Below are 16,117 nucleotides of genomic sequence, written 5' to 3' on the forward strand. Positions count from 1 at the left end.
ATAAGAAGAAAAGTCTTATGGCAACCTGGGATGAGTCAGAAGATGATTCAGACTCTGAAGATGAGCAGGCTAACTGTGCGCTGATGGCGACAGAAGATGACGAATCAGAATCTACATCAGAATCAGATTCTGAAGAGGTATTTTCTGAACTTACTAGAGATGAGTTAGTTTCCGGTCTAACTGAACTACTGGAACTCAAGTCTCAGATTAGTCTCAAATACAAAAAGCTGAAAAAGCTATTTGAATTTGAAACAAAGAAGCTTGAGTTGGAAAATTCTGAATTAAAAGAAAAACTTTTAAAATTATCCAATAATGTTGGATCTCCTTCTGATTCAGAAAAATCCATTCCCAGTCTAAACCATATTCTGAAAGAATATGATTTAAGTTTCAGGAAGTTCTTATCTAGAAGTATTGGCAGAAGTCAGCTAGCTTCTATGATATATGCTGTGTCTGGAAACAAAAGAGTAGGCATTGGTTTTGAGGGTGAAACCCCATACAAACTTGAACCTGTTGATGAAATGAAAATCACATACAAGCCATTGTATGATCAGTTCAAGTATGGCCACTCCCATGATATTAGGCACACTTCACATGCTCAAAGTTTTCACATAACACACACCAAAAAGCATGTGACACAACCTAGGAAATATCATGAAACTCACATTAAAAATTATCATGCTGTTCCTCCTATTGCTTACAATGTTAAACCCAAGTTCAATCAGAACTTGAGAAAATCTAACAAGAAAGGACCCAAGAAAATGTGGGTACCTAAGGATAAGATTATTCCTATTGCAGATATCCTTGACTGCAAAAAGGACAAAGCACAACATGTCATGGTACCTGGACTCTGGATGCTCGCGACACATGACAGGAAGAAGGTCTATGTTCCAAGACCTGGTGCTTAAGTCTGGAGGAGAAGTCAAGTTTGGAGGAGATCAGAAGGGCAAGATAATTGGCTCTGGAACTATAAAGTCTGGTAACTCTCCTTCCATTTCTAATGTACTTCTTGTAGAAGGATTAACACATAACCTCTTATCTATCAGTCAGTTGAGTGACAATGGTTATGATATAATCTTTAATCAAGAGTCTTGCAAGGCTGTAAATCAGAAGGATGGCTCAATCCTATTTACAGGCAAGAGGAAGAACAACATTTATAAGACAGATCTGCAAGATCTTATGAGTCAGAAGGTGACTTGTCTTATGTCTGTTTCTGAAGAGCAGTGGGTCTGGCACAGAAGATTAGGTCATGCTAGTTTGAGAAAGATTTCTCAGATTAACAAACTGAATCTGGTCAGAGGACTCCCTAATCTGAAATTCAAATCAGATGCTCTTTGTGAAGCATGTCAGAAGGGCAAGTTCTCCAAACCTGCATTCAAGTCCAAGAATGTTGTTTCTACCTCAAGGCCATTAGAATTCTTGCACATTGATCTGTTTGGCCCAGTCAAAACAGCATCTGTCAGAGGGAAGAAATATGGATTAGTCATCGTAGATGATTATAGCCGCTGGACATGGGTAAAATTCTTGAAACACAAGGATGAGACTCATTCAGTGTTCTTTGATTTCTGCATTCAGATTCAATCTGAAAAAGAGTGTAAAATCATAAAGGTCAGAAGTGATCATGGTGGTGAATTTGAGAACAGATCCTTTGAAGAGTTCTTCAAAGAAAATGGTATTGCCCATGATTTCTCTTGTCCTAGAACTCCACAGCAAAATGGGGTTGTAGAACGAAAGAATAGGACTCTGCAAGAAATGGCCAGAACCATGATCAATGAAACCAATATGGCTAAGCATTTCTGGGCAGAAGCAATAAACACTGCATGCTATATTCAGAATAGAATCTCTATCAGACCTATTCTAAATAAGACTCCTTATGAATTGTGGAAGAATAGAAAGCCCAACATTTCATATTTCCATCCTTTTGGATGTGTATGCTTTATTCTGAACACTAAAGATCATCTTGGTAAGTTTGATTCCAAAGCACAAAAATGTTTCCTTCTTGGATATTCTGAACGCTCAAAAGGCTACAGAGTATACAATACTAAAACATTGATTGTAGAAGAATCAATCAATATCAGGTTTGATGATAAGCTTGGTTCTGAAAAACCAAAGCAGTTTGATAATTTTGCAGATTGTGATATTGATATATCAGAAGTTGTTGAGCCAAGAAGCAACGCATCAGAAGCAGAGCTTCTCAGAAGCAAAGAATCTGAAGATCAAGTATCAGCTTCTCTGGAGGATCTAAGTATTTCTGAAGAACCATCTGTCAGAAGATCATCCAGACTCATCTCTGGTCATTCAGAAGATGTCATTCTTGGAAAGAAGGATGATCCAATCAGAACAAGAGCATTCCTTAAGAACAATGCAGACTGTCAATTAGGTCTTGTATCTTTGATCGAGCCAACTTCTGTTGATCATGCTCTAGAAGATCCAGACTGGATAATTGCTATGCAAGAAGAACTGAATCAGTTTACAAGGAATGATGTTTGGGATCTTGTTCCTAGACCAGATGGATTCAATATAATCGGCACAAATTGGGTCTTCAGAAACAAGCTCAGAATGAGAAGATGAGAAATTCTTACGTATGAGTATCCTTTGAAATGAAATTTTTTTAAAGAAGTTCTGATAGAAATCAATTAGAAATTGTGATTCATTTATTACTAACGTTTCAGTGTCTAAGTTGATTCAGAATCTCTATAAAAGCAAAACAGCTGTAACTGGCTATCCAGATGGTAAACACGTGTTCACTATTCCTGGACAAGCGTGCGTGCAGTTGAGGGGACGTCTACTTAGGTAATTGTGCAAATCACGTCTTTTGTCATTATTATCTCTCCTCATGTCACGTAACATTAAATGCTTTTCATCATTTACTCTCTTTCAGTTTTCTTTTTATACTCTTCAAACGTTTCTTTTCCCTCTCATATTTCTATCACTTTGCATTCAGTTTTTCTTTTTCGTTCTCTCTCTTTGCTTTCATATCATAAACCCTAGCAGTTTCCAATATCTGCAAATTCATCATGAATCCATCGTCAAGCTCTGGGAATCAAGATAATGATCGGAAACAAAAGAGAAAGGCAACTGCTGAACCAGAAACCAAACCAAAAAGAGTAAGGATCTCTTATGACCCTCTCAAAGTGTATCAACCCCTTGACGGTTCCCCTCAATCACCTCCCTCTTCAAAGACCTCCACCACCTCTTCCTCCTCATTCATCCCCTCGGAACCACCTTCTTCACCATCTGATATCTCCTCTCCTTCAACCCTTCCATCAGATATTCCTTCATCTCTCTCACACCTTTTTCCCACCAGAACACCTAATCCCTACAGTGTTGTTCTTCCCGACTCCAGGTTCACTGTCAACCCTCCAACTCCCACCACTCAAACATATCTGGAGCTTTTACATGCTGATGTAAATGGCTGGTTGGAGATTCTGGGTGCTGCTCACCTTCATCATCTGGATGAGTATGCCACAAACAACCTTTGGAATACCTTTCGTCAGGATTTTCTGGCTAAGGTTACAGACACTCAGAGAAGGATTATGTCTGAAGCTCCCGGTATTCGTGGTTTTCGGTTGGAAGTTGGTGAAAGCAGCCATCACCATCTCATCAGGAACAGAAGTGTTCTTGAAAGGAAGATACCAGCAGATGAGTTGGAAGAAAATCTCTGCAGAGACATCGTGGTGTGGAGACCATGGTTTCCTGTGCTGACTGGAGATTTTCAGTGGCTGTTCAACTGGTTTAGAATGAATCCGTCTGAAAAAGCACCTCACATGGTCTTTCCAGTAGTGGTTTATCGTGCTGAAGTTGCTGGTCCTACTCCTCCAACAAACCTAGCAGCTATTCTTCAAGCATTGGAAGATGGAACTTCTGAGCTGCCTGAACCAGAATATGCAAAGGCTACTTCTGAGTCAGACTCAGATGAGGAAATGGAAGATGTACAAGCTGAAGATCTTCCAGAAGATCACCCTGCTGAGATTACTGTCACTTTTGGCAGAAATTCTAGTGCCTCCTCTTCTGGTGAAACCTCAGCTCTGATGGAGACCTTGGAAACTCTTCATCAGAATCAAGCTATGCTAGCTTCTCGTTTGGACGCGCAAGAAGCAGTCAATGCTGAGTTTCGTTCCTTCATGACAAGGCAAGCTACAAGCACTGACGGGATTCATGATGTTCTGGCGCGGATTTTGCGTAGGCTAGGATCTTAGTCTTTTGGTCTTTGTAGTTTTCCTCTCCTTGTTGCATCTGTTTTCCTGCATTCCTTTCTTGTAATATCTTTTGATTATCAATGAAAAGTTTCTTTGCTTTTACATTCCAGTGATTCTATTTGTCGTTTTATGCATCTAAATCTTTTGAAATATTCTTTTTGATGTTATGACAAAAAGGGGGAGAAGATAAATGATAAATGATTTGATTAATCTATCAGTTGCTGGGTAAAGCTCCCACACATTCACTAACAAGAACTGCAAGTTCTACATGGTTTAAGTGTTTTGCAGGTATAAAGAAGTGAAGAGAATCTTCAAAGCAAACACAAGAAGCAAAACCATGGAAACTGAAGCAAGCCGAGTGCTGTCAAGCTTCAGAGTTCAGAAGCAAGAAAGCTTCAAGAATCAGAAGCACTGATAATAGAATTTGATCTATATTTGTCTATTTACTTTGACAAAATTCTATTTGCTCTGATACATTATTTTCAGCCTATATGGCTCTGATACATATAATGTTATAGCTCTGATACATATAATGTGTTAGGATATACATTTTATGTTCTGACTCGTTCATGCTGACTTTTGTCGTTTAGTTTTTGTTCTGTAACATTTCAGGATGTAGAGATGCTCTGATGATGCTCTGGTACATTCAACAATGTTCTGATACAAATCTAGCATGAAGTGAGGTTGGTAGAAATTCAAGCTCTGAAGCTATCCGAGGGAAGCAGAAATTCAAAGCTGTGAATGTTCTAAAGATCCAGAAAACTCAAGTTCTGAAGCTGTCCTAAATGGAAGCAGAAATCAGAAGCTGTGAATGTTCAGAAGATCAAAGAAATTCAAGTTCTGAAGCTGTCCTGAATGGAAGCAGAAATCAGAAGCTGTGAATGTTCAGAAGATCAAAGAAATTCAAGTTCTGAAGCTGTCCTAGATGGAAGCAGGAATCAGAAGCTGTGAGTGTTCTAGGGATCTAAAGAAATTCTAGTTCTGAAGCTGTCCTATGGAAGCAGAAGTCAGAAGCTATGAATTCTCTAAAGACAGAAGCTTATATGATCGTCTCTACCGAAATAATCAGGGAAGTCTTTTATTAAAGTTCTTCGAGTATTTATTTCAGGGGGAGATTACTTATCTCAGGGGGAGATTGTTAATCTCAGGGGGAGACATATTCATATGCTTATGCTATAGCTGTGTAATTTGTCTTTTGCCGTCTATTCTTTCTGATCGCAAATTCATATCATTTATATATGTTTTTGTCATCATCAAAAAGGGGGAGATTGTTAGAACAAGATTTGTTCTGATCAATTATCTTAGTTTTGATGATAACAATAATATGAATTTTGCTTAAGATAATATGGTACTCTAATCCAATGCAATTTCCCTTTCAGGAAATATATAAAGAGTACGCATAATTCAGCGCTCAGAAGCTTTGTCTCAAAGGGTTCAGCATGCAACATCAGAACATGGTCTGGCAAGACATCAGAAGATGGTCGAAGCAGAATCAGAACATGGGTCTATGGAAGCATCAGAAGAACATGAGATCAGAAGCACTGAAGCTCAGAAGATGGTATCACGCAACAGAAGCACTTCACGGTCAGAAGATCAGAAGATGCTATGCACCAAGCTGTTCGACTCTGATGATATTCAAACGTTGTATTCACAAACATCAGATCAGAAGAAAGTACAAGTGGCAAGCTACGCTGACTGACAAAAGGAACGTTGAAAGCTACTAAAGGCTACGTCAGTAGACACAGCGTGAACAAGGCTCGAGGTAGTTGACAAAAGCGTATAACATTAAATGCAATGCTGTACGGAACACGCAAAGCATTAAATGCACTCAACGGTCATCTTCTCCAACGCCTATAAATATGAAGTTCTGATGAGAAGCAAGGTTGACGATTTTATCGATTCTGCACCAAAAACAACTTATATCAAACTTGCTGAAACGCTGTTCAAATCAAAACTCAGAATCTTCATCTTCATCAAAGCTCACTACATTGCTTTTGTAATATATTAGTGAGATTAAGCTTAAACGTTAAGAGAAATATCACAGTTGTGATTATCGCTTTTAAGAAGCATTTGTAATACTCTTGAATTGATTACATTAAGTTGTAAGGAACTAGAGTGATCGTGTGGATCAGAATACTCTAGGAAGTCTTAGGAGTGAACTAAGCAGATTGTAACTAGAGTGATCGTGTTGATCAGTAGACTCTAGAAAAGTCTTAGAGGGTATCTAAGCAGTTGTTCCTGGAGTGATCAGTGTGTGATCAGAAGACTCTGGAAGACTTAGTTGCTGACTAAGTGGAAAACCATTGTAATCCGTGCGATTAGTGGATTAAATCCTCAGTTGAGGTAAATCATCTCTGCGGGGGTGGACTGGAGTAGTTTAGTTAACAACGAACCAGGATAAAAATAACTGTGCATTTTATTTTTATCTGTCAAGTTTTTTAAAGCTACACTTATTCAAACCCCCCCTTTCTAAGTGTTTTTCTATCCTTCAGGATTACCCTAAGAGGTGCAAGTGTGATTTTTATTTTCAGATATGTTATCTTTGAAATTAGTTATCTAGTGCTTCAGTTATTATTCTTGTCATACACGCAATTTTATATGTACATAAATTAAAGTGCGGGAATGTAAAATGCGGAAAATAAATCTACGTTATTACATCGATTGTGCGAGAAATGTAAACTACGCTATTTACATGAATTTGACAACCTATACACTTATCTATGAATTTAAATTGCAATAAGATAAAAGGAAAATATTTTTGAATTTTTGGATGGTTGATTTTAATTAAAATTAATGCATAATTAATTTAATTAAAAGGTTAGGAATGAGAAATAAAATTTAAACCTAAAAAATTAAGTCTAAAATATGTCCAAGTTGTTTGTTAATTAATTTTAAAATAAAATTATTTTTTTTTGGGATTTTTGAAATTGTTTTGGAGATTATTAAATTAATTAACATATAATTATACAAATAATTATACACATAAATTAAACTTAAAGAGAAAAATATTCTAAATATGTACAAAATTAGTTTATAATATATAAACTTAATTTAATAAAAAGAAAATACTTTTTTTTATTTTTTTGATAGGTTAGAAATAATTAAAAGATAAATATAACAATATTATATAATTAATTAAACAAAATATTTTAATTATGAAGAAAAATAAAATATTTTTGTGTCAAAAATTAATTAAGCATTTTATCACCCTAAAAATATTTTTAATATAATTTTTTGATTTTTAAAACTATTTTAAATTAATTTTACAAGGAAAATTAAATAAAATGGAAAATATATTAAATTTGTGATCCTATGTGTTTGATCTATGAGGGAGTATGGTGTTCATGTGTTTATGAGCGTGTGATGATGATATAGATTGATCTTGTGGCTCAGATTGGAGGGTACACGATATACATGGATAGGAGTGCATCAATGGATCAGTCAGCATTCAAAAGTTTAAGGTGGGACCCACGCGAGCTGACCAGCGAATGAAAAGAAGAGGAAATGCCACGCGAGCGGTCAACAAGTCCTCTTTACTATTCATCATCTTCTTCCTTTTTCCTATGGATCTTGCTGCGGATTTAGCAGCCAAATTACCTGCGGATTTTCCTTTCTTTTTCCATGCTTTTTGGAACCTGCAAAAACGTGAGAATAAATCCACAAGCACAACCCAGATCCACTAAATGGCATGCTGGGAGTTCATTGGTGGTGTTAGTTTTGACTGAAACCCTCTCCATCTATGAAAACGTAAGCTTCATATCCTTGAGGTTCAAAAATGGCACAACACGTTTTAGGGTTTATGGCTCGCATGTGATACGTTGGATCTCCTCTAAATCATGATAGGAACTCATAAAAACCATTAGATTACATTGAAAAGTATTAGAACATGAGATATTAAAAGTTGACTGATAACACGATTTTATATCGTATATTTAGCCTGAAATCCATAGATATTTATAGCATTTTCCGTTTATTATATTGATTTATTATGATATTACGCGAGTTTTTATTTTGTTTCAGGTTTTACACTCTTATTATGACTATTTGTGAAAAGGAGAAGAAATGGAGCTAAAACGACCTCTATTTATGCCTAAATGATGAAAAATGGGTGCTGAAGTAAAAGGGAGTGCAAATAAGGCCCAAATATGCTAAAGATGACCCAAAGCCCACAAAGGAACAAATCTGCACGTGGCCCAAACCATCCCAGCAGATGGAGACGCACGTCTCCAACATTCTCTATGCCACATCAGCAAAAGGGAGACGCACGTCTCCATGCCCCTATTTTTCCTCCACTTGAGACGCATGTCTCAAGTCGTTCAAAGCACTTCCTGAAGAAGCGGAGACGCACGTCTCCAAGTCTCAGTCAGAAAAGCTCCCTCAATTCACGGATTCCAACTGCAAAGCCTCGCCTATAAATAGAGGCAGATACTTCACTTCAATCTGTCTGATTTCCTGCTAACGAAGTGCTGCCGAAATTGTACCGTGCATTATATTTTCTGCCTTCCTTTAATTCAAACAGTTATTTTCTCACAACGATTTCTACACCGGAAATTGTTGTGAACCTTTTATAAATCTAGCCTTACGTTAGATTTATCATCTTTTATTTTCCTTGTTTTATTTTCCGTCCATTTAAATTCCGAAGAACGATCCAGCCAACCTGTGGTGGAAGTTCAGTACTCGAAGATTCAATTTCAATTTATTTAATTCAGGTTTAATATTTACTGCCTTTATTCATATATTTATTTGCATGATATATTATATGCCAATTAACATGCCTTTTATTATAAGCCAAATTAATTCATGCATGCTTAACTGTATTAATATGTCTGGCTAAATTACTAAGGTATCGGTATGTAAAGTAAGTTAACCGTAGGGATCCGAAATAAATTGGCCTAATTATGTTTTGTTAATTATCACCTGTTTTTGGTTTGTATGTCTAATTTAATCAGTAAGTCTTAAAATCAATAGAGCGAAAGTTTGAGGTCTTAAGACGGTCAAAGGTTAAAATCAATAGAGCGAAAGTTTGAGATCTTTAACTGGATAGTAGACATAGGACATTAATTTTAAGGATGGCGAAAGCGTATTAAAACTAATTAGAACTTATTTATTTTCAAAAATTGTTTTTACACCCGAGCGGGATGGCGAAAGCGTACGTTAGGGATATTAGCATGTTCCGAGTCAACAGAGCGAAAGTTTGAGATTAGGAGATTTAAATAGATAACAACTTCATAAAACAGACATTTTATTAATTACGTTGTTTCCAAAAAGCTTTTCTAAAATCTAATGGGATGGCGAAAGCGTACATTAGGATTAGGATAGTAATCTAAATCAACAGAGCGAAAGTTTGAGACGAGGATTTTTAACCAATTGAATTAGTAAAGATTTTTAATCGAATTATGCAAAAGCCAATGGACCTTCGGATCACCTTAAGTTAAACGAAATACATGCTGATATCTGTCTTTTATTATATTCTTTATTTCTCACAATCACTTCCCCTTAGGAACAATCGAAATATTAGTAGCCCTAGCTTTACATAGTAACCTTAGATAACGGTAGATCGATTCATAGTCCCTGTGGATTCGATATCTTTTAAAACTACACGACACGACTGTGCACTTGCAGTCATCAGATTAATAGACACGTAAAGTCGCGATCATTGACATTATGCATGAATATGTTACTCTTGAAACATGAGTTCTATGAGCATATAGCCATGAGTAATGATCCCAACTTACTATATTATGTCTCAGAAGATGATTAGGACAATTAGTTTGTATTGATAATGGTTGGAAACTAAAAAACGAAAATTACAAAGTTTTGAGATTTTTTTGAGAATTTTGTGAGTTTCTTAGCTATTCCTTGGATGGATTTTCTTGTGTGTCTTGCTACTGAAGTGTTCTAAGCATTATATAAGCAATAGAGTGCTGAAATCTTAAGCTACCAAGCTCTTGAGTGCTTTTGAACTTTTGAATTTTTTAATATTAAAAAGTTTGAATTTCTTGGCCATGGCTCCAATTTTCTTCACCCCTCTTGCTATAGGCCTGCTATACACCTCTATGCTGCAGAGTTTGGATCAATTTTGATGGCTCATGCTAAGGACAAAAGCCTTGAATCATTATCTTGAACCATTTCTCTTTTAATTTAACTTTAAATGGAATAAAATTAAATTAAAAAAGAAATAAAAATGTCATGGGCCTTAAGTTGGTCGTGGGAGCCCTTTAATATCATTAGAAACATGTTTGGATCATGAATACTTGGCCTCTTTTTGAAAAAAAACATTTTTGATCAATGTTGGTTTCATGCATTTTCCCAAAAAATAGCCAAATTCAACAAGGCATAACTCCCTCAATTTTGATCATATGAAGGAGTTCTTGTACTTTTTAGAAACCTCAAGATGTCCTCTACAAGCTACTTTGAAAACTTTTTTGCATTTGGAGAAGTTATCTTGATGTTATGGGCTTTGACAAAAAACCACTTTTTGTTGACTTTGAAAATGACCTGTAATGTCCTGGATCATATTTTCCAAATGGTAAATCCAATGACCATGGGATCAATTTCATTTGAAAGATAATTGAATTTCCTTCAAAACAAGCTTTGGTTGAATTTTTTGAATGAACGAGGAGAGAGTTATGGCCGGTCAAAGTTCAGTTGACTTTTCAGGAGAAAACCCTAATTTTGAAACTTAGGGTTTTGTTGATTTCTGAACTTTTCTTGATGAATTATGATCAACCATTGATCAAATGATGAATCTTTTGACAAAATATGGATGTTGACAAAAAATTTCATTTTTGACTGTCTGTTGACTTTTCGGTCAAACTGGTCGTCTGTTGACTGTTTGAGCTGCTGACTGTGCGTCCGAGTGAATCAAAGTTTGAAAATTTGTCTGATGGTACTTTGAGACATATGGAGATCCATGAAATCCATTTGAGGTCTCAAAAAAATTTGTTCTCCTGAAAAAAACAAAAAACCCTAGTTAGGGACTGTTTGTGTAGGAGACAGTTAAGCGTACCTGATTTTTGTGCAGTGTTGAGTCTTTGTTGATCCTGTGATTATCAGAAAACTTCTAGAACAAAAATCTTGGAATTTTGAAATGTGAAAGATTGATTTGACTGATGATACAAAACACGGAGAATCGTGCTGTCATCGGGTTTGACTGTTAACTGGTTGTTCGGGTATTAACATAGCAGTTAAAGGGAAAACTTAATAGTTAAAGTTAATTTTTTATTTTGTTTTTGTTGTGTTAATGGTGAAAAATTATTTACATGATTTGTTAGAAAAACACAAACATAATAAATAATTAAAATATACCGTACGCGAACGAAATTACCGATAATAAAATTGAAAAGGATTTAATGCACAGAAATAAATATTTAACTAGCAATAAACACACATAATATTATCTCGATAATTAAACGACAATATAACAGATAGTATAATATTTAATACTGACGGTACAAATATTACATAATATAACAAACAGTACGACAAATATACTGAACGGTACATTGTTTGAAAGCGAAAGATACGACAAACTTTAAATATGACGATTAAAGACCCATGCTATAAACAACAGAAAGTAGATGCACGGAAGTGTAAGCATCCCAGGTCCGCATTTTTCAGGACTATACCGACAGAAAAAGGACATGATCACTGTAAAACCAGTGACGACCATAAGAAAAAACGTATCCACCCATTTTGCCATTTTTGCTGGGGAAGAAGAGAAAATAATTAGGAGATAATATGATAGAAATTTGGGAGATGAATGAAATTTGATGTGAGATTTTATGGAAAAAATGAGGGGTATTTATAGAGAGAAAAGAAGGATGGAGACGTTGGGGAATGAAGTGTTACCGTACAAAAAAGGAAAGTTTGAATGATAGTAGGTTTTGAAAGAAAGTGTATGGTAGGGTTTGTGTCATACCCCAAAATTTGCCCATACATTTTCTTCTATACAAATCCAAATCAATACCTAAAGTTCCTAGACACACTCTCCTAAGCAAAGATCAGAGAACTAGGGTTTGGTTTGTTAAAGGAAAAACAGTGAATCAATGGCTCTAAGGCATCTCATATGGCTCAATGTATCCCAAATTACTTCCATGACAAGTACCAAGTCTCATCTCAAAGGATTGATCACTCAAAAGTTCAGAAAGTCAACAGTCGACTAGTTGACCTAAAAAGTCAACTGTGGTCAAAGCAAAGTCAAAACTCCTAATTTTTTGTCAAGATCCTCATATTGAAGTATCATTCACCATTTGATCAAGAATTGATCATGGTTCATCAAGGAAAGATCAAAATCAACAATTCAAAAAGTTTCTAAATTAGGGTTTTGTATAGGAAAAGTCAACTGAACTTTGACCAGCCATAACTCTCACATGGAACATCAGAAATTTTCCATCCAAAGCTTATTTTGAAGAAAATTTGATTCTCTACAAAAGTGTGACTCACATGCCAAGTCTAAAAATGCATCATTTAAGAGATATGGACCAAAACATTATAGGTCCTTTTCAAAAGTCAACAAAAAGACACACAAGGAGCATGGAGAATCATTTCGATATGAGACCAAGGACACTGGTTAGAGGACTCTCTAAGGTTTCCAAAAAGTCCTAGAACACCTCCATACCTCAAAAATTGAGGGAGATATGCCTTGTCAAAGTTGGACTATTTTGGAGAAAAAATGGGAAGAGAAAAAGCTCAAAACTCCAAACATTTCCAGATGGGCCTATGTTTTTTTCATCCAAACTTCATTTTAGGCCCATGCACGTCCCAGAAAAATATTTTTTATTTGGTATTGTTTTTATTGATATTTTATGGTTTTTATTTATTAAAAATCATAATTTAATCATGTAAAGTAATAAAAATAAAAGATATGATTTTTTCTCCAATTTTAAGCCAAATATCAATCAAATTTCCTCATTAAGACAATAAAATTTCGTTCACATAATTAGAGGTATAAAAATCAATCAAAAGGCCAATTTTAGAAGTTTTTATCAATCAAATTTTCTCTAATGGCAATCAAAGATTTAATTGGATTCTGCTCAAATATATTGACCTAAACTCTCCTCTATAAGTACCTGAACAATGCCAAAGACTAGGGGAACGAAATCTGCAGCCAAGAGCATCAAAATCGGAGTTCAAAGTTCATACAAAACTCAAATTCTAATTCTTGGCTACAAGGTGATTCAAGGCTTCCTGTTGATCTCAATTCGTTCCTGGACCCCCAAGGAACCTTTCTCGATCGTTCTCAAGCGCTGCATCCTCAAGAATACGCTCTAATAAGTCACGGATTGCTCAAATTCAAACTCTTTCGATTGCATAAATTCATGGCATATAAACACGTTTTGATTGCATTATTTTGTTTATGATGATGTTTAGAATGTTTCTGGATGATTAATTTGTTGTTTACACGTTTAAACCGAGTTATGCCATTGTAGCAATTTAGGGTTTGGTTTAGGGATTCTTGATGCAGGTAATCTTTGACCAAATTAAGGCCATAGATGAATTCGTGAGGCCCGGACGAATCGAATGGTGGTCTCGCGAAACGTTTATATGCATGTTTCGCCATATTCGTAGCTTGCAGGTTTGTAGCTACAGTTCGTGTCTGTAGGGAAAGCCTAAGACGACGGCTGAAGGTTGGGGATGACTTCGTGTCATCCTACGATTGGCTGGTTTCAAAACAGAAAAGGCGCGCCAGGATTTGTTATGTCTTGGGATCCGGTACGACAAGACGCAGGCGTTCTGGTGCTCCCTCTCTCCTGCAGCCATTGGATCTCACTCATTCACAATCCAACGCTACTAAAGCTGCGTGCGTACCATGGTACATCACAGAAGCGCTACACCTGATCGCAAGTTAAGGTTTTCTTAAATTTTTTTTTATTTTTAATTATGTAATTTGTTTTTTATTTATTTATATATATATATATATATATATATATATATATATATATATATATATATATATATATATATATATATATATATATATATATATATATATATATATATATATATATATATATATATATATATATATATATATATATATATATATATATATATATATATATATATATATATTATTCTAAATATTTTCTTTTTCTTATTAATAATAACTATTTTTTTTTGTGTTATTCTAAAAACTTTTTTTAATAATAATAATTTATTTATTATACTTTTTTTTTAATTATATGTTTTAATATAAATATTAATTTATTGTATTTTCCTTTAATTATTTATTTAAACCTTTCAAAAATTCATAAATATTTTATTTTAATGCCAAAAATTTCTTAAAAATCATTTTTACCCTCGATTTTATTTTCTTATTCCGATTTAATTAATTAGATCGAAAGACCAATAATTATTAAATCGATTGTGTTACGTTAATTCAATTTTCGCCCTAATCAGGGTTTACGATGAACATTCCAATACACTGATGTATTTCTTTTCCATACTTTTTTTTTCAGGGTCGACTCTTCAAATATCTTCCGATCACGCGCCACGCCACGTTCAAAGCTAAGTACCCTATTTAATTTAAAGTCTATTTTATTTCCTTTTATTCTTTTGTTTATTTTCCCTATTTTAAAATTAGGGTTTATTCTTAAATATCAATGAACTGTCTGTACACTCACGCCTTGTTATTTTCTTCTGTCAATTCTCAGATGGTCAGAGTCAATGCTTCTGGCAAACCTTTGCCCACCAACCCTGTCAGAGCAAATGCCAAGCTAAGTGTTCTTTCTTTATTTACTTTTAATTTCTCTATTCTTTTGATATTTTTAGGGTTAATAAAGTTCGCCTTCGAACCGATAATGCACTCACTCTTTGTTTTCTACCTATTCTTCCTTTTTTTATTTTTTTTTAGGGTTTGTCAATTGCCAGAGCTACGAGTATTGGTAACCCTAAACCCTGATCTATTTTATTTTATGTTTTTATCCCGCTGGTTACAATTCCCCTCTCCTCCGCTGGTTTCATTTTCCCCCTTCCCATAAATTGTTTATATACTGCGTGGTTAGTAATTTAGGGAGTGCAAATTTAAACTGGATTAGAGTCATTAATTATAAGATAAATAACTGAATTGAACCACGTGATTGTTGCACACACGCACCCTTTTGGGGTAACCTCTCTGTTGCCTTGTTGCCTGTTGCCTGTTGCCTTTGTGTTTTTGTAGAACAAGCCATGTCCCTCGAATACGAGGATACCTCAGCCATGCTGCCTCGATAAATAAAGGTCATGTGACCCTAATGATGCTGCCTTCGATACACTACATGACCTCGACCCTCGGAAGTTGCCTACGGAAAAGGCTGAGGTATCCTCTGGTTGCCTACGAATAAGGCTGTTCTGGTCCTTCCCATAGACTACCTGCCCCTCTATGGCATGGGTCAGTCTTTGGCGAATGACAACGCGATGACCCTTCAATCTCCAAATGAAAGGCTTCCTGCCCCTCATGGAAAGGATAGACCCTTTCGCTCAGAAAGGCTAAAAGGAACTTCTTTTTTTCAAAATATAAGGTAAATTGCCCTTAAACTGCTTTGCCGTGCTCTGAAACATTTTCAAATATTCTTTCTCAAAATTCTTCAATGTGGCTACGCTCATTTACGAGCTAAAGTCCACATCTTCTTCTTCTACATTTCTGAAACAAAAAAGAGCAAAGCAAATTAAGAGCCCATGGAAAACCATGGATGCAAAGGGTGCTTTTTAAACCTTCCCTTTGCATAATTTACCCCCCGAACTCAAATCTTTTTAAAAGGTGTTTTCCTATTTCTTTTAGCCTTTCTGATTAAATTTGGATAAAATAAAAGTCGGTGGCGACTCTTGCTCAACCGCACATTTCGATTATAAAAAGTCAGTTCACCGTATTACAGAACTGGCGACTCTGCTGGGGAGAAAATTCGATAAAAGAGGGGTTACCTTAAAAGTTTAGGATTCAC

Source organism: Vicia villosa, linkage group LG6 (genome assembly GCF_029867415.1).
Source record: "Vicia villosa cultivar HV-30 ecotype Madison, WI linkage group LG6, Vvil1.0, whole genome shotgun sequence".
Taxonomy (NCBI): domain Eukaryota; kingdom Viridiplantae; phylum Streptophyta; class Magnoliopsida; order Fabales; family Fabaceae; genus Vicia; species Vicia villosa.